Source organism: Orcinus orca, chromosome 5 (assembly GCF_937001465.1).
Source record: "Orcinus orca chromosome 5, mOrcOrc1.1, whole genome shotgun sequence".
NCBI classification, from domain to species: domain Eukaryota; kingdom Metazoa; phylum Chordata; class Mammalia; order Artiodactyla; family Delphinidae; genus Orcinus; species Orcinus orca.
In genome coordinates this window covers 102051719-102071010 of record NC_064563.1, presented here as the reverse complement: position 1 = coordinate 102071010, position 19292 = coordinate 102051719, and the positions used below count along the sequence as shown (strand labels likewise).

General features: G+C 39.4%; 1 protein-coding gene and 1 long non-coding RNA gene across 3 annotated transcripts in view; one reads left to right on the top strand and one right to left on the bottom strand.

Annotated features, from left to right (window-relative positions):
• Window positions 1-19292, bottom strand: part of LOC117202417 (uncharacterized) — a 52467-nt gene that overhangs the window by 5124 nt on the left and 28051 nt on the right. Inside the window, exons 2-3 of the long non-coding RNA XR_004484750.2 lie at window positions 16554-16604; window positions 6810-6928 (exon numbers count right to left, since the gene is read on the bottom strand). This is a non-coding gene — a long non-coding RNA (uncharacterized LOC117202417). The remainder of the gene's footprint in view (window positions 1-6809; window positions 6929-16553; window positions 16605-19292) is intronic.
• The window catches only part of COL8A1 (collagen type VIII alpha 1 chain), a 159530-nt gene that overhangs the window by 125608 nt on the left and 14630 nt on the right, over window positions 1-19292 (top strand). The window lies entirely within an intron of this gene.

The window sequence follows — 19292 nt, the reverse complement described above, 5'->3', positions numbered from 1 at the left end:
TCTGTTTGCTGTGGGATGAGAAAAGCTTCCAATAGTTGTCACCATGAAGTGCAATGTGGAACCAAGGACTTGGTATTAAGCCCTTTTCAAGTTGTGTATTAGCAGTGGTTTTTTACTGATGCTAAAATTATTGAAGTCATTTTTAAGATAAATTGTTGAATACTGCATCATTAAAAAAAAAAAAAAAAAAAAAAAAAGGAGTTCAAGGAAACCATAACAGCCCCAAATTCTCTCAACAGCTATTGGGACTTTTTTTTTTAAGAGGAACTTTGTATATTGAAAATTTATTTATTCTCTTGTCTTTAAGGTTCACAAAAGATTAGGGGGTTTGTCTTACTTTTCTTTATTTTCAGTTCTTATTAGAGTACCTTACATATAAGAGGTGTTCAGAAATTTTTAAATAAATAAAGTTTTGCCATATTCTTCAATAACCCTCAGTTTTAATCTGGAAGCTCAATGAATATAAAGAGCAGAATAACATTTGCATAAAAATTCCAAATTCAACCATTGTGGGCGGGCATTAATGTGGAAAGTTTATGTATATTCCAAAGTCTATTCTATATTCAAAATTCCTATTCAAAGAGGTGATATGGTATAATAGTTAAGTGCCTAGACCCTGGAAGCAGCCTCCCTGAGTTCAAATCCCAATCCAGCTACTCATTGTCTGTGGGGCTTTTTACTTGTTAAACTCTTTATGCCCCGGTTTCCTCACAGGTAAATAGGAGTGATTATGATAATAGTTTCTGTATCAGGGGGAGTTTTCTGAGGATTAAATAAGTTAATCAACACAAGGTGGTTAAATGAATTAACATAAAATGTTTTCAGTACTGCTTGGCAAATAGTAAATTCTCCATGAATGTTAGCTGTCATGCCAAACCATCCCATAATTTAAGAACAAATATGGTTTCTTTCAGCACATAAAATAGTTGTATTTTTAGGGATTGATAAAGTAGTTAACCATATTTTTTCTTTACGGTTAAGAGAACAGTTAACAAAATAAAACCAGAAATAATAGAATATAACACCTGCTGCATTAGCCACCAAGTGTAAGCAACATAATAAGCTATGTCATGAAAATATGGTTCAGAGACAAGGTCTTGGCTCTCACAGAATCAGCTGACTCACTATCTTCCTCCCTACTCTTAGCAGGCTTCACCCTTCTAAGAATTTAAGGAGCAGGGACCACAATCTTAGCTGTAGTCTGCCACAATTGATCAAAGTCACACCAACAAACACCAAGGGAATAAACTGCACAAGTCCCAGACCAACATCATATCCATTCAGCAACGGGTAGTTGCTGATAGTTCAATGGGAACCCTCAAGCATGTGTTTTTTTGTTTACGCAATGAAGCCAGAGGAAATTACAGCAGGACTGCATAGCCAAAATGTTCCAAAGCATACACACCAGTTTAAATCCTTTTTGGAGTCTAAATTCCTTCCTTCATGATCTTAACCTTTGCTGTAGGAACCCTTCCTGGACTCCTCCCCAGGCCATTCTTCACAGTGAAGCTTGGAGCACTCATGGTACTACTTCTAGTTACTGTTTACTTCATTGGCATGTGGGCTTCTCATTGTAATATCATTAGCATAAGGCAGGGGTTCCTGCTGGCAAAGTAACCAGAGTAATGTTCAGTTGTCCCTTTAGCTCCTTTTGGTTGTATCCATGTTCTTGGCTTCCAGTCTAAGAATGTTAACATTTCATAGTTTCCTCTTATTTCTTTTGTATATTTCTCCACACAGTCTCATTGGCCTCTTATAGTTTTTCCTTAATTTATTAATATCTCATTTTTATTTCTTCTAGATATCCTCAATACCTTAATATCCTCAATCCAACACAAGAGATTTCTCTTCTGATGCCTACTCAGAAACATCAAAACTACATTTTTGTTTCAGGAAGGTGTTTCAAACACAATTCAATGCAAGCATATGTAAATATCAGATGCTAGCTCAACAGACCCAGGACAGATTATTTCTTTTAAGGACGGTTTTATTTATGGATGTGCCTAAGATACCATAATTGGTTGATAAAAGATATATTAATATCCTATTGGATATTATGAACTATGGCAATAGCAAGAGTGCAAAGCTATATAAATGCTTATCATGATAGCTACCCTCTTTTGAGTTTCTGCTACTTACCAAGTCACTATAAGACATTTATTATCTACTATGATCTCAGTAAGAATTATTATTCCCACTTTCCAGGCTAAGAAATGGAGGTTCCTCAGTTACACAGCTGGTAAGTGGCAGAGCCAGGATCCAAATCCAGGTGGTTCAGAATCCCTCACCCACAGGCTCTCTCTGCCTTGAAGGCCCCTCTCAGTACATGGCCCCCACTCACTGCAATACATTTCGGAAGGAAGAACTGAAACTCAAACATCTCCGCCAATCGCTGCGAAGCAAATTATCACTAGAATTAACTAAGAAATGAAAACTAAACTTTTATATTCCTGGTTCATTGTATAATCTTTCGTGGATAATTCAATTTCCCCTAGTGTTTTCCTTGAGAGAGAAGATAATAAATCTTGAGGAAAAATATGGTACTACTAAAATTAATATTCACCATAATAACTGGATTTGACTTTAGGAAGCCAGTGCTACTGATAGTTAAAGATGATGTCTTCTTAGGGAGGGAGACTTTCTTATGATATCACATTGCACATTTGTGTAAAGTACTAACTTCTTTAACTCTTTCAAATATTTTTTTGTGTACCAGCTCAACAATAAGTAAGGACCTTGATAACTTCAAAGAGATGGTGCCTCGTCCAAGCCTAAAATGAGCCATGGTCTATCCTTCCCCTGTGGGTTTTATCCCACAGCTCAGAACTGACACCATTTACAATGCAACCCCATTCCCTTTAGAAAGTTTTTTCTCTGGTGATTTGAGATCTTACCAATTTTGCCACAGTTTATAAATCCTGGAGCTCCTCAGACACAAGGTTTTCATTTAATATTTAACTTTGGCACAGACACATTTTTAAGTTTCTCCAGCCCAAAACTTGGAAAAGAGCTAAGGAAAAGTAGCCAGGAGAACTTTACAACAATATTTTTAAAACTTCATATGTCCAGATTTAAAAATAAATACATTTATATTTTCTTCAGAAACAGCAATAACTCTGAGCTGACATGATTTTTAATAATGCTCTTGGTAACAGTTGGTGGACCCAACATGTTTTTTGGGGGAAAAAAAAAAGAGAAAGAAAGAAGAAAAGAAACCTCAAATACCTCCCATTTACCTGTGATGATCTGGCTCAGTCCTTGAGAGGATTAGGAGCGTTTCTTTCATAAAGTTACATTTCATTAGGATGAACGTTTTGCTCCAACCCAAATACATTGCAGCCCATCATCACCATTTAAGTTGATTATCAAAAAGCAGATCAATGTATAATGCATCCTGCCACTGCATCTCGAGTCACAACGCGCAAAGTATGGAAGTGCAAGTTACTACAAAAGACAAAGCAGAGGTCCCAAAACAAAGGAGCTAGAAGCAAGATAATATTAACGATAATAATAAGACATATATCTCAGAATCAGTGTGAGAAACCAACACTAGAATAATTTCAAATTCCAGGATCTGTGAAAGGAATGTTGCCCCATTCTCCTCTTGATTGTGATATAAGGAGATTGTCATAATTTGTAAAATACAATGGAAACTCGTCTGCACATAACTAAAATTTGATTGAAATTGGCACATAACTAATTTCATCTCAAATGAGATTAACTATTATTATTATTTCAAATAGTTGAAATTTTTCCTTTTCTCAAACTGAGAAAGTAATTGGTGACATTAAGGTAAATTAATACTAGTTGCAAGGGCAAATTTTAGCCAGAAAGGTACTACATTCCTGGATATAAGGAACCCCACAAACCCAAACTCTAGAGAGCTAAGCAGCTCCAAAAGAGACCTTTTTTTTTTTTTTTTTTACTCCAGTTGTCTCCACCATCAAGCACCAAACCATCTGGTTTGATTCTGCATGTACTAAAATGACCACATGAGACTCACAGTTTATAATCAGCTGATGGCAGAGTGAGGCCTTCAGGTGGCATGGGCAGTTGCACACCAAGGGCTGACATTTATGAATCACTAACTCCAGGCACTGTTCAGAGCACTGTATACGGGAAAACTTCACTTACTCTTTACAATACCCAAGTGTAATATATAACACCAGTTATCACCATTTTTTATAGGTAAAGAGTGGCAGGTACAGAGAGGTAAGTAACTTGCCCAAGGTCACCCAGACCATGAGTGGCAGAGGGAGAATTTAACCCTAAGCATCTGGTTTAGATCCCATACATGTAACCACCCTGCCATGCTTTGTCTCACACTTACCATCCTCCAGTCAGCCTACCAGTCAGACTTCCCAGTAAACTGCCTTCCAAATACCTGATACAAAATGTCAGGTAGACCCAGCTTGACAGAGTCCTCAGACCACCACCCTTTCCCTTCTCATTGCCCAGAGACTCTCATCCCACCCACGTCTGTTCCTCCCTGAGGGGTCACCCTCTCAGAAATTCTCCAGCCCTCCATTCCAACCTGTATTTTCATCTTCTCAAAATTATTAACACAAATATGTGAATGACTTAATTGGATAACTCAATCCGAGAGCATTTGCATTTCAGAAGAGGGCTTTATTAACCCAAATGAATCGTGCAGTAGGGGACTTTGTTGCTATTTGGTAGTTTTTATGGTGCCTGTGGTACAAAAGGCGCAGCATTTGGAGTCAGAAAGAAGTTGCAATCCTAGTTCTGCCACTATCGCCTATGTAAAGTTGGGCAAGTAACTCAATATTCTGAATCTCTGGCTCCTCACCTATTTTAAAAAATAAAAGCAACTCTTCACAGTAGTGTTGTCACGATTAAGATGATATATGTCTAGCACCTAACATACTGCCTAGCACATGGTGGGCATTCAATAACTGTCAGTCTTTACCCTATTCTTCCAAAACTTCCCAGAACGTAGAACCATGGGGCTAACCCCTGACATAGACTGCCATCATTTTGGCAGCGAAGCTGGATCGACAAGGCTTCTCAGTAAGGGCAGCCATCCTGCTATCTGCCTCCTTGGCAGGCTGCCCTCCATTCCTAGGGTCACTGGAGAAGGAGAATGAGTCAGCAGGGACTTTGGAAGGCTAATGAGACTGCAGCTTCACTAAAGACCAATGCTCATGATGTTGGATTATACGCCATAGGCTGTTTTGTAAAGCGATTCATCAACATTGCCTACAAACTTATCCATTCATTCAACAACATGAAATAACTACTATGTGCCAAACATTGCGCTAAGCCCTAGGGAATAAAGAAATTAAAGTAGCCAATGTACTGCCTGCCATGTGCTACCTGGTAGCAGAGGTGACAACAAAAGAGAGAACAGCAAAGTCCTTCCCCCAAGAGGTGTACACATGCAGGAACACACACTCACAAGACACAGAACCATACCCTGAGAACAATGATTACCATCCATGGTATCATCCGTTCAATTAGTCATTCTCCAGATTTTTATTGAGCATGAACTACGTGCCAGCCGCTGGGAAACAGCATGTTGAATGAGTCAGGCCAGGTTCCTTCTCTCACAAACTTTATAGACACAGCAGGAGGAATAGACAATGAATATAATAAATGAGCAAGATAATTTCAGTTATTGAGAAATGTTATGAATGCGGCAGTGTGACAGAGAATGACCAGATTTGAACATTGCCTCGGTCAGAGTGGTCAAGGAAAGCTTTTCTGGGGGATGGCATTTAGCTGAGTCTTGCATGACACGAAAAGGAGCTAGCCATGTGCAGAGTTGGGAAAAGACCATTCAGGCAGAAGGAACAGCTTGTGCATAGGCCCTGGCAGAAGCAAATTGGTGAATTCAATGAATGGAGGAAGTCAGCGTGTCTGGCCCTTAATCAACAGGTAGAGGTGGAATGAGGGACAGGCAGGGACCAGTTGAGATCAAGGTCTGAAAGCAGTGAAAGGAGTTTGGATTTTATGCAAAGAATAATAGGAAGACATTGGAGGGATTTCAGCAGAAGAGTACTGTGCCCTGATTTACATTTTTTTCAATGATAATATTTATAGAATCACACTCTAATAAGGTTAAATGGAGTCAGAAGAAGAATTCCTTTCTCACATTATACATACAATGATCATCAACTTTAAAATAATTATAACATAATACACTGATTCTAACTAGAAGTATAGTTTCAGCATCACTAGGCTAAATGTAATGATTCAGCCGTTCAGAAACATTCAGTAGCTCACGAGTCCATAATGACCATCATTACCCAGGTGAGGCAAAAAAAAAAAAAGCATCCTTTAATAAATTCTGAACAAATAAATACCAGGCAAAGTAAACTCTATTTGAAATTAACACTCCTTCAGCCTAGTGTGCATTCTACAAAACAGGCATATTTGAGCTGTAACCTTCCTAGCTCATCAAGCTGGGTTTGTGATTTATGTTAATCCTGCACAGTGGAGAGTGAGCCAGGTCCTCTTCTGTGTTTTCCAGTCATGAATCCCAGCATGCTAACTGTGAAGGTGCTAATGGTCCAAAGTGTGGCATTAGGCTGGTGTTCAAGGAATCTTAGCTTGCCCCCTCTCTGGGGATGAGGTGCCCTTCTGGTGTGATCCAAGAGGCACCAAGAGGCCACCTTGCCCCAAAGATCTTCCTAGTGATCCTCACGCCCCTGGACTTCCTCATCACGGATTCCTCCTTGAGGTGATGGGAACTTTATTAAAAGACAAATGTCTTATCCAGGAAGAGTATAACCCAGTGACACCACTGTCAGTCATGAATACCCTCCAACACTAGTTTCTTAAATTACCTGGTTGTTGCTAGCAGAGTCCATTTGCAGTTTAAGTCAGGGGAGAAGTTTGGAAAGTCAAAAATGTGGTTTTAAAAGGAGCACACTGAACTCTCTAACAACCTATATGGGAAAAGAATCTGAAAAAGAATAGATATATGTATATGTATAGTTAAATCACATTGCTGTACATCTGAAACTAGCACAACATTGTAAATCAAGTATATTCCAATATAAAATAAAAATTTTTTTCTAAAAGGAGAACACTGAAAAATAAACTGTGGTATTCAGCAGTTAAAAAGAAATGTACTATCAGTCTTATTTACAAAAGCCAAGATACAAAAGATTATATATATACATATATGTGTGTGTATATACACACACATATATATATATCACACACACACACATATATATATATCACACACACACACACACACACACACACACACACACTGCCTCTTTGGGCACTCATTTCCATGCCTGCAAAATGAGTATAGTAGCACCTGCCTCCCATAGTTGCTGGGATTGTATTAAATGGGATAATTTATGTAAAGCACCTAGCACAGTGTCTGGCACTTGGTAAACATTCATTCAAGATTTTTTACTCTTAATATTTTTATTAATAATAGAATTGGCAGTGCCTAGAACATTCTCAGCCATTACAAAATATGTGTTCGATGAATTAATGACGAGACTTCAATTAACCCCTGGTAGTGCCAGTGTCGGAGCAAAGAATGATGTCTGGTTTCCATTTCACAGTGAGACTATTCCAGATGTTAAGGTCAGTGGTAGCCAGGAGTGAGTCAAACCCTCCTCTAACAGGATTCTGCTGAACTTTAGTATATTGTTTCTGCTCTGATTATTGTCTATACCTGTATGTTTCATGAATCTGACAGGACACAAAGTAAATTAAAATTCAGGCTACCTATTATAATTTCTAGTTGCAAAAGATCTTTATTTTGAGGATCTTTATTTTAAATTAACTTTATAGTAACTTGAGCTCTTTGAAGGAAAATTCTCATGTAAGTTGTAATACACAATTACACTTTTTATGTTCAATCCAAAAGTTCCTTTAACAGGTCCTGGAAATACCCATTTTTCTACCCAATCAGAACTCAGAACCAAGCAAATAGCCAGCCTTTGTGTCTCTGGACCACTATGTCCACATCGAAAACTACAGGTGGATGGAGAGAGAAATGATAGATTGGAAGATGAATAGGTAGGTGGGTAGATGATAAACATATATAAAAAGGAATTTTCTTCACATGTTTGTGAAAATGTTTTATCATTTGATTTTGGTAGCAGCTGGAACAAGTAGAGTTCAGCAGTGAGAATCAGATTACTCTAAAAAAATTCAGAATATATTATCATATGCTAAATAATATGTAGGTTTACGAATTCTTTGCCTGACTCAGACTTCTCATGGATAACTCATTATTTTTTAAATATGCTTCTGTATAAGGCCAGATGCTCATAGAGATAATTCAAAAGTTATGTTCACTATGCAATGTCTTCCATTTGCATTCTTTGCAAGTCTTGTTGAGACTGATATTAAAATAAGTTTGTTTTTTGTGGATACACATCAAGGACTAGAGTGCAGAAAAAGCCCAATCACACACTGGAAGATGGAGGGAAGCCAGCATGAGATTGTAAAAATGCTGGCAATTATCCTCCAAGTGAGTTGGTCAGCCCAACACACATGAACAGGAGTTGAATGTTTCCCTGTGACTAATTTCGCAGAGATGGAAACTGACCCAGGGAAGAAGTCTGAGCAGTCAACTGCTCAGCTGGCCAACCCCTCTAGACGATGAGTCATTCCAGGACAGGGACCTCAATCTCCACTCAGTGTTGTGTCTACAGCACCTGGCACTTGCTAAGTACTGAACAATGTTGAATGGATGGATCAATGAATTAAGTAATTAAAGGATGAAAGCATTTCTCTGCCTTCCTTATATCTTAGAATTCCAATCCCCAAGTGGAGCACTGGGGGAGGATCTGGAGGTTGTTGCACAAACAAAGGCAAATGGCCAAGTAGTGTTTATAGGGAAATTTTAGAGGGAGGAGCAGTAGCAGGTGTGAGGGTTCCCCCTTGTCCTTGGCACATTCCAGGCAAGGGTCATGCACAAATATCCAGCAGGCCTGGAAGTCAGACTTCAGGAGAGGAAGCTGCCCCTTGGCCTGTGAGGCTTTTAAACTGTGTGACTCGGGAAGCACGAGCCCTTCCCCTGGTGTGATCAGAGGCTGAGATCCAATAGCTCGACAATGTGGCAGAATTTTGGCTCCAATCCCCTTCCTGGATGCTCATCAATTGTGACTGAGGGGAGCAGTAGCACCTCTCCTATCTGGGAGATGGGGTGCTAGCCTTGCACCTCCAGATAAATAATGCAGTGAGCTGGTGGCAGGATTTGCCCCATCCATGTGCATGTTTGAGAAGCATCGGTCCCTCCCCTGGCATGATGGGGCGAGGGAGGGCTGGGGTCTGAGTCTTGCAAATGACCAAGATTGTTCGTCTCAAGCACGTTAGGGCTGGGCTATAGTCAATCTCCATGGAGCTTTACTGGAGATGGACCCTTCTTGAATACATGAGCTCTTGCCTCTCAGTGGGGATGCGGCAGACAAAAATTCATCATGCCATCATGACCAGCCCTTCTCCCCAGGAGCTGCTAGAGATTCTTTGTGGCAAGGCTAAGCTTCATGCCACCACCTCATGCCTCTGACTTCCCTAAGATACCTATTACCTTGTACCTCCATCTTACTATCTACCGATTCCCAGCCAGGGCAACGCACCCAGAGCCCCTAAACTGCCCCAGGCCCCATTCTTCTCAATTGCCTGAGTCCCAGTGCGTTGGGTCCTGTTCTACATTATAGATCAGTCATTTGTCATAAAAACCTCTGGAATATATTAGCTTTCTCAGGTTCTGGAACTTTAACAGAAATTGTGGGCACTTAGCAGACCTATGGAGGAGGTATTTTGGTTCCAGGTAGGGATGGGTGCTTTTTAACACCACCCTAGTCATCCCACATGGCATTTCCTCCTTGCTAATAAAGACCCTGCCCTTGAATCCAGTGAAGAGGGAAAACGATTTGGTTCGTGTGTCCCACTCTGGCCCTTGAAGACATTGGCTTTTATTCAGACTCAGGTTCGAAATGGGCTGATGAGGTTGTAAACACTAGGTAGGAATCAGAAACCTGGAAAGGAGAAAAAGAATTAGGGATAGAGTTGGGAAAGGACAAGGGAAAGGGAAGAAGCAAGTGTAAGAGAAAAGGGGATAAGCAGGAAGCAGGATCAAAACAGGAAGCAAGACCAGTTTCTTTGCATCTTTTTCAGACTTTGTCTTTGCCTTGGGTTGCCATTGAGGTGGAAGTGACATCTTAGTTGTGCTTGAATCCTTCATGGTTCCTAGCACGGTTCACAAAATGTTTGTTGAATGGGATAAATAAGAAAATTAAAGTGGTATGTGGTAATAAGCTCAGTGAAATGGGTCATGGGTCATGGTGACACTACCCCAACATCCTCACTGCATGTTGTCTGGTCAGCTTCGCTTCTCAAGCGAACAAAAGAAGGGAAAAAAATGAAAGGATTTTATTTTAATGGTAATTTCCATGACAGTAGCTGAAACCCCATCTCTTTGGAGATTTTTTTTCCCCTCAATATCCAGATTCTATTACTCTTACAGCAGAGAAGCTAGAAGCCTAGAAAAGCTGAATGGCTTACCCAAGGCCACACAGAGGCAAGTGTCGAGCTCAGGACAGACACTCCTGTTTTCCAACTCTCAGGGCTACGACTGTGAGAAGGGGAAATTGAACCCCATAGGATGTTCTGTTCCAGAGCAGACACAGATTAAGTATAAGATTCAGGTGAATTAATAAAATATAAAACAAAACGTGGGGAAAGTAAAAATAAATTGTAGACTACACAAAGCTGAAATGGGATCATGACACCCAATCCTTAATCTGTTTGCTATTAGGGTGGAGAACAAGATAGTGCTTTGCTTTCTGGAATTCAGACATACTTTCTATTTATTATTTATAAATTTGAATATTTAAAGGAATACAAGGAAAACTCACACAAGCCAGGCTGGGCCTCTTTATAATGTAAATACCTTTCCAATGGGTAAAAAAAATACTGAAAGATGGTGAGTTTGTCTTCTGACAGTATTTCCCATACTTTTTTATTGTTAGCAAAGCTCCCTTGGAGTGTAACTAAGAGTTTCAGAGCAGTGGTAATGTTAAATCAAAGGGAAGGAAAATTTCAATAAGAACCAAGCTGCCCCAACTCCCCCTTTATTTTTAAGCAGAACCATCAAAGGGCAGCTAATGGAACTATACTTAAGTGGCATTAATTCATCCCTAAGAGGACTCTCCAAGAGTTTTATTGCTACATAAGGGAAAGCCATAAACCAGCAGGAGGAGAAAGCAAAGAAAATAAGTCTGGGGAGTCATCTTGTGTAAGAAAGTGAGCAGGTGGTCCGTAATGTGTCCTTGGCTGGTTTCCACAGTGAGGAGACAGAAATTCATGGCAAGGATGTGGCCCACAAAACAGGCGATCACAGAGAAAAGAATTGTGGGACTCTGCAAAGTGTTGTTGAAGAGTTCACATGAGTATGAAATCATCACATGTTCATCTCTCCCCCTCCTTCTCACCCTCCATCCAATTTCATGTTAATACTCGATTCCACAGCCTATTGCCTGACTCTTTCCAGTGTCTGGCATAATTAGGACAGAACAAAAAAGGACTAGACTGGGTAGAGACAAGGACAGTGAGTTTTTAGACTTGAAAGGAACATTGAGGATCATTTAATCTGACACTCTCGGTTTTACAAATAAGGAAATGGGAGTCTCAGAGATTACCTTTATGGAGGGTGAGAACTTCAGAGATTTTTCACTTGAGGTCTAGAGTCCTAAATTGAATATTAAGACTGGGGATTTAGCAAAATGCCTCCGTGATACTGTCATTCAGCTCAGGCCAAGTCTAAGACCTTTAGAGCAGCCATAGAGACTATTACAAGCATCCTGTGATGAATGACAATTATCACCAATCTCAAGATTATGTTACCTTCAATCAACCCTTCCCTGTCTTTACAAAGTTTGTTATTTTTAAAGCAAAAAGAGCACTCGATTTCTAAGGAAGCAAGCTTATTATGTAGGATTTCTCCTTCTTGTGAGTTGGCAGGGGACACTAGAACACAAAATCAGGAGTGAGAATGAAAACCGTAGACAGAGAGAAGAGGCAGGTTGATCCAGTATTCAGAAACTGTAATGCACTCTCAGCCTTCCCACCACCCAAGATCTTATTTAAACACTTAGAAAAGGCGGGAGAAGATGGGATAAAAATATGGTGCCATTCATTTATTGGCTTGGCCAAAAAGTTCGTTTGGGTCTTTCTGTGCAATGTTACGAAAAACCCAAACGAATTTTTTGGCCAACCCAATGTTTGTCCAACAAGCAATTATAAAGCCTATTTTGTACACAGTTATGAACCAGGTGCAGAGAATCCCCAGAGATAAATGTCTGACCCCAGGGCTCCAGACACTTGAGAGAGCTTGTATATGGAGCTTCCTGCCCCCCATAGCCAGTTGGTAGATTTTATGACCATTGTTCAAAATAAAATACATTACAAATTTGCTTCACTTGGGGGAAAATTAATATTTTCTATTTAAATAAATGCTTGTGGCTAAAAAAGATTTGGGATTTATTTGGTATTTTGGATTTGAGGTTACTGCTTTGCACTTACTATAAAAGAAGCATATGTTGAATTGAGTCTGTTTTTTCAGATACAAAACTCAATGTAGTTTTGAATTAAGCAAGGATCTATGGTGCGGGGGAGGGGGACATGAATCTTTCAGACACAAGTCTTGGAATATGGTAAACACTAAATAAATGTGAACTATCCAATATTATTATTCCTCAGGTTCCTGAAAATAGTACGAAAAGATCAAGCTTCTAAAAAAAGTGATCTTAAGCTGATTATTTTTCTGACCTAAAAGTATAGCTATTATTACTCGTGGATCTTACTTCCTTCAACAGTAAAATATAGCCTAAGTCCTGCAGCCGCTCCCACAAGGCCAACCTGCTGCCATCACCGCCTAGAAATGTCTTTGGTTCTCTGAATGTTAAAGCCAAAGCCCTTCACAGTCAATACAAAGACAGGCTGCAGTGGCCAGTTCTCTACGGAAAGGGGAGCGAGACGAGATGGAGTATTTGAACCGAGTGCTCGCGGGCGACAAGCAGGTGGGGCAAGGGCTGAGGGGTAGGAACTCAGACGCTACACTTGTTATCCACCTAGTAGGAGCTATCTATACGTGACCTGTCTTTGGTATCTCAGGCAAGGGGACAATTGGGCAGCCTAGTTTTCATAATAGGTCTGGAGCAAAGTGAAGACAAAAAATCATTATCTTTCAAATTCTTCAAAAACAGGACTGCAATTAAGTGTGGTGGAACAGGTGCCCATAATCCCCTCTACTGCTATTGCTTCTCGTCATCCTCCTTCTCCCTCTTTAAATAATAACTAACACCTACCTATACAGTGCTTACTATATCTAAGCACTGTTCTCGGCATTCTACCTGCATTAATTCCCTTCACATCCTCCATAACCTCACAAGACAGACAATGTTACCATCATCCCAAACTTATCTTGAGGAAATGGAAGAACAGAGAGGTTAAGTAACTTAACCTTAACTAGGTCTAAGATCACAGACCTAGTACATGATAGAATCAGGATTTAATGCAGGCAGGTTAGCTCAGAGTTGCTGCTCTTAACCATTATCCCCTACAGCTGCCCTTTAACTGTTGTAGCTGCCAATGTCTGCTTCTAGAAAACACCCTCCACTTCCCTCCTTACTCTGCTGAGCAATTACCATTTATTCTTCAAACCTTAGTTCTAACACTGTCCCTCAAGGACCTTGTGTCTCACCAACCTGCCACCCACACACCCCGTCCAGGTTAAAGTCTGTTTTGTCTTTATTGAAGCACTTACACCAGATTAAGATCTAACTTGCAATAGTTGACTGGAAACTTCTTGAGAGTATGTCCTTGTTTCTCACTTATTTTTATATATAGCCAGCCACTAACGTAGTAGTGCCTAAAAATTCCATATAAGATTGTTGAATTTAATAATTAAACAAATCAACGTGACACAGTAGAGAGAAACAATGCCAGGAGTTAGAAATTTAAGCAAATAAAGGCAGGGGAATTCCCCCATACAATGTTTTAGCGCAAGAGAGATGTTAGAAACCATCTGATACCAAGGCACCCAGCAGCCTAAATGTTGGATTCTGCTCGCAGGTAGGCATTTGTTTTTTCTACCAGACATTATTTTTAAAGAAATCAACCCCAAGTGTCAAGATGAAGAGGTTTCACAAAATGTCCCAATGTGTGGCTTCTCTTGAAAAATTGGAAAACCTGCCCAAACCAGGCAAACAAATGAGTAGTTCAACTACTGCCCCATTGGATAGGGTAGTGCTCCCTAGTTCACTGCAAACTCTGGCCAGCCGACTCCACTCACTCCCCGGTCTCCCTGCTTCCTCCAGGTATTTAGGCTCTTTCCCCCTCTAATTCAATCCCCTCATCTTATAGTTTAGGAAGAGGAGGCCCTGAAAAGCACAGGAGTATATCATGACAGAGAGGTGGCTACATACACCCCAGGTCTCTCATCTCCAATTCAGTTTCCTATCCCCACTAAGTCCTAAGAAATAGCACTTATAAAGCATGGTTATCAGTGCAATTCCTCATTTTTGTGAATTCTTTGTACCCTGTAGCAAGGTTTGCTGAAAAAAAGGAAGGTCTCTTCCACACTCCCAGCCTTCTTCACTTAGGCGTCTCCAAGAACTGGCATTTATTACATAATTCTTTGTCCTTTCCTTTCTCCACTTCCATTTTCTCTGAAAAATGTTCAGTGGATTAACTGTGAAAGCCTTATGATTTTCCTCCCAGACAGCACATCCATCTCTTTCTCCCTCAAAATAAATTCCACCCCTGAAAGAAGCAGAACTTCCAATACCAAGATAGCTGTGGTTTGGTTGCTTTCAGTGCTTTGCCTGTGTTCAAAGGGCAGGATGTTACCACGCGGGCTAATTATCTGTATGGAGCTATGGTTGAAAAGTGGTGGATTTAGAGACTGCCCTCTCTGTGGCTGACAGTTTATCACAACTTGGCATTTTAGGCTTAGCCCCAGCTTGAGAGCTCAATTTTTTTTGTATTTAAATTCATTTTTGGGAACAGTCCTGTGGAATGATCTCTGCTACTCTTAAACCGTGCAACAGAGAAAGAACAAATTCACATTTTTACTGACCAAGAAATTGTTGAGATTTTTTTTTTTTAGTTCTTATATAATTCAGAAATTTTCAGGGGTACATATTGTAACTTTAGTAGGATTGCTCTTCTGACTGGAGATTAGCCATATGAGTGTGTGTGGGCAGGGGGAGGGGAGAGCAATTATGGAGGAAATTTATTAATTATTTTTATTTCCAAGTGCTGTTGATTTGATTTAATATTTTGCCCATGTGTGATAGAAACTCTAGAGCTTGACTTTTAACATCAAGTCATTCAAGGTTATGTGGCTCAAAGTAATCTTAGCTAAATAAAACTTCAACACCTGAATCCCCCAAATCACCAGTTCGAAAGTGAAAAAAAAGTCAGTTGGCAGCCTCGCGTCCGCTACCTCTCGCCTTTCAATCCACAAAGACACATATGCATCCATACGGTAATTTCATTAACAAATATCTTAGTATTATGGAAGACGGAAAAGGCTAGGATTTCTTGCTTGGTTTAGGGAATTTTGGTTTGTTTCACAGTTTCCTATAAAAATACTAAAATGAAGAGTCTACCCGCCATGATAGCCAGCTAATTAGAAGAAAATGCTAGCACAGGAAGTTGGCTTGCTTGCTTAATCTTCTGGATATACTGATAGAGTAAATACTAAGTGCCACTCAGAATGGGACAGAGAAAAGAGACCTTCCTGTGCTTTTCAGTCCTTCCTTGCCACCATCGTAGGAAAATATTGAGAGAAACATCTCTGGTGGCAAAGGACTCTCCATCCTGCTTCCAGGAAGTGCCCAGGCTGGCTGGGAACTGGGCCTGCTGTACTTTATATTTCAACTTTCTCAATTTTCAAAACTTTGACCAGAACTAACTCATTTGAGTGTCACCTAATCTCTCAACTTTTCTTGGGTAAGATGCTGAGCAATAGTGAAGCATCTAGAAGACACAGAGAATTGCAGAAAAGTAGAAGAGGCAAGAGCTTCTAATATGACAGCCTTCCTCAGGAAAAGTTGGAGTCCAAAGGCAGGCCATCTCCTCCTCCTTATGACTCCCTCCCACATCTAGAGGCTACCCTAGGACCCCAAGTTCTTCAAGTTCAGGACCTGGATAAAGGTCATTCAGGAAACAAGTTATGTGCTTTTGTCTTTTTACCTAACTTGGTTTAAACTTTCTAGTCTCTGCAACCTTAGATATTTTGGGAATGAGTGTGATTTTATCATTTTACTTTATTCAATTCATTCATGTTATTTACTAAGAACAACTTCTACAACAACTACCAAATTTCAACTATGCATATGACAAGGAAATTGCTGAATTTTGTTTGGTTGAAATTCACTTGTAATCCCATTGGTCTGCACAGAGTTCAGGATTAAATAAAAGTGTTTGCAGTGAACAAATGTTCCATGAAATTTATATATTTTTTTCCTTCCACTTTTATCGAGATATAACTGACATATGGCACTGTATAAATTTAAGGTGTACAGCGTAATGATGTGACTTACATGCATCATGAAATGATGACCACAAGAAGCTGAGTGAACATTCATCTTCTCCTATAGATACAAAACAAAGGAAAGAGAAAAGATTGTTTTCCTTGCGATGAGAACTCTTAGGATTTACTCTCTTAACGACTTTTCATAGATACCATACAGCAGTGTTAATTGCATTTATCATGTTGTGCATTACATCCCGAGCACTTATTTGTCTTATAACTGGAAGTCTGTACTTCCATGTCCATGATATTTATATGTTACAAAATACATTATAGTTAGTTGCTCTTAACAAATATTTTTACAATGTCCAGTTCAGTGATTTACATTAGATGAGACTTCCTCACATGTCTCTCCCTTGCGAAGGCCTGAAAACACCGTTATTTTACATTGTGTCATTTACACAAGCTGTAGTAGTGCCAAGAAGGCAGAAAGATGCTCATGTGAACAGTAGAGTTCTCTCCAGCCCTTCTCGGTCACACCAGGAAGGAATTTGCCTTGCTGCACATCGCTGGGCCCATGGAATGGGGAGGGTCTTATTCTTGAGAAGCCCTCATCTTTGCCTGCTTTACTATAGAGCTGCCTCTAAATTTTGGATCTTCCATTTTTCTTCAAAAATGAACAATATAAAAAAAAAAAAAAAGAACATTATAGCTCCTAAAAACGACTACATCATCCTATTCACTTCCTACTTCGCCTTCCCAAGGTGCATACTCTGTATTCATTTGTCATTCCTATGACAGGAGGCATGCATCGATACTTGCTGAATGACTCTGGGGGACATTTTGAGCCTATACATTGTAGGGAGGTTTTATCATTTGCAGCCACTTTTTAAAGATTTCTCAATAAGCTTCAACTTTTAGTCAATCTTCGAATATGGTATAAAAGAGGTTATAAATCACATTTTTGTCTGTAAATTTTATTTCTTATTTAGGTTCTTTCTTTGGTTTCTTGTCAGATACACCTTCTTTCATCAGAGGGATACTTGCAGGGGGGCTGTTCAGACCCTTCTCGCTCCCTCTCCACCTGTAGAAGGTGGGGGGAGTGAAATGCTGAAAAGTAACCAGAAGTGTGAGATGACGTCCAAAAGGCTTAAGCATGTACATTCATGAAATCATTTGTCCATGAAGTATGGATTTGTTGTTCATGTTCACAGCTACCATAGAGTTTTAGAACTAGAGGGGACCTTGAGGTCAGTTAGCCAATGTCCCCGTCCTGCAGATGAGGAAACTGATGCCCACTCAGAGTAGGTGACTTGCTTAGGTCAGAACCAGCATTTAGGTGCTCTGTGCTCTGCAAACAATGATGCCTTCATATTATGGGAAGAAAAGCTAAAAATGAAAAAAGGGTTCCACTTTAGAACTTCCCTTTTAGGGGTTCTCTCAAGTGTTTTATAAACTCTTTGGCAGCTAACATGATTCCAGTTAGAGAAACAAAAGGAGTTAATTGCAGACTTCAAGTATGTGAACTATTATTTTAAGTAAAATATTCTCCAGATGTTTCCCACCTCCTTTGAGAATAGAAAAGAGGAAATGAGCTTAAATTTCAGCAAGAAAGATTCAGATTAGATATTAGGAAATGTAGGTCTGTGAATCCTGCAATTGGTTACCAGGGAATGTTGTGAAATCTCCTCTTCTGGAGAACTTTTGGAATGTGGCAGTTGGCCATCCATTTCAGAGGGGTTATGTGGGTGGCCCATAGAGCCAAAGACACAACCTAATTGACACCTCAAGTTCTGTAGGTCCCAAGAGGTCATGCTCTGCCCATAGCTAGGTGGTGGGGCTGTTCGCTCCTCTTAACTATAGCAAAATTCAGGATTCATCAGTGAAGCACATGTTCAAGTTCAGTTTTATACATGTATCAGTCCTAATAGGTGTAACTGGGTAGACTGACTAAAACTAATGAATGCTTATTGGATATTTTTGCCCACTGCCTTCACTGATTGATTGACTAATATCTGATGGTTTAATTTCTTTGGGATCCATCTCAGCATATTCACCTTGACTTCCTTAATACCTTCCAAGCTTGTGTCCCTAGTCCACAAAGCAAAAAGTAAGGGATCCAGTGCAGGATCTTCTCCTATATACAGGGAAATTCTTTATTTCAACGAAAAAGGCAGCCTTGGAATTTGGAGGACAAGATGGAGAAAAGTGGATGTATAATTACATCTGCACCTTGTTATCTAATGTATTGATGATATCTCCTAACAATAATCAAATGAGAATTACTTTTTAAAAATTTTTATTGAAATATAGTTGATTTACAATGTTGTGTTAGTTTCAGGGATACAGCAAAGTGATTCAGTTTATATACATATATAAAATTTACACATGTAACATATATTTATATATATATTATTTTCCAGATTCTTTTCCATTATAGGTTATTACAAGATATTTAGCATAGTTCCCTGTGCTATACAGTAGGTCCTTGTTGGTTATCTATTTTATGTATAGTAGTATGTATATTTTAATCCCAAACTCCTAATTTATCCCCTCCCCCCCTTTCCCCTTTGGTAGCCATAAGTTTGATTTCTATGTCTGTGAGTCTATTTCTGTTTTGTAAATAAGCTTATTTGTATCAGTTTTTAGATTCTACAAATAAGTGATATTGTATGATGTTTGTCTTTTCAAATAAGAATTTAAAATTTCTAACTTGGAATGTAACAGTCTTGAATTTCAGTAAAATAATCAACTGTATAAATACAGGATGGGGAGATATCATTTGAGAGAGTTTAGTGTTAAAAAAAAT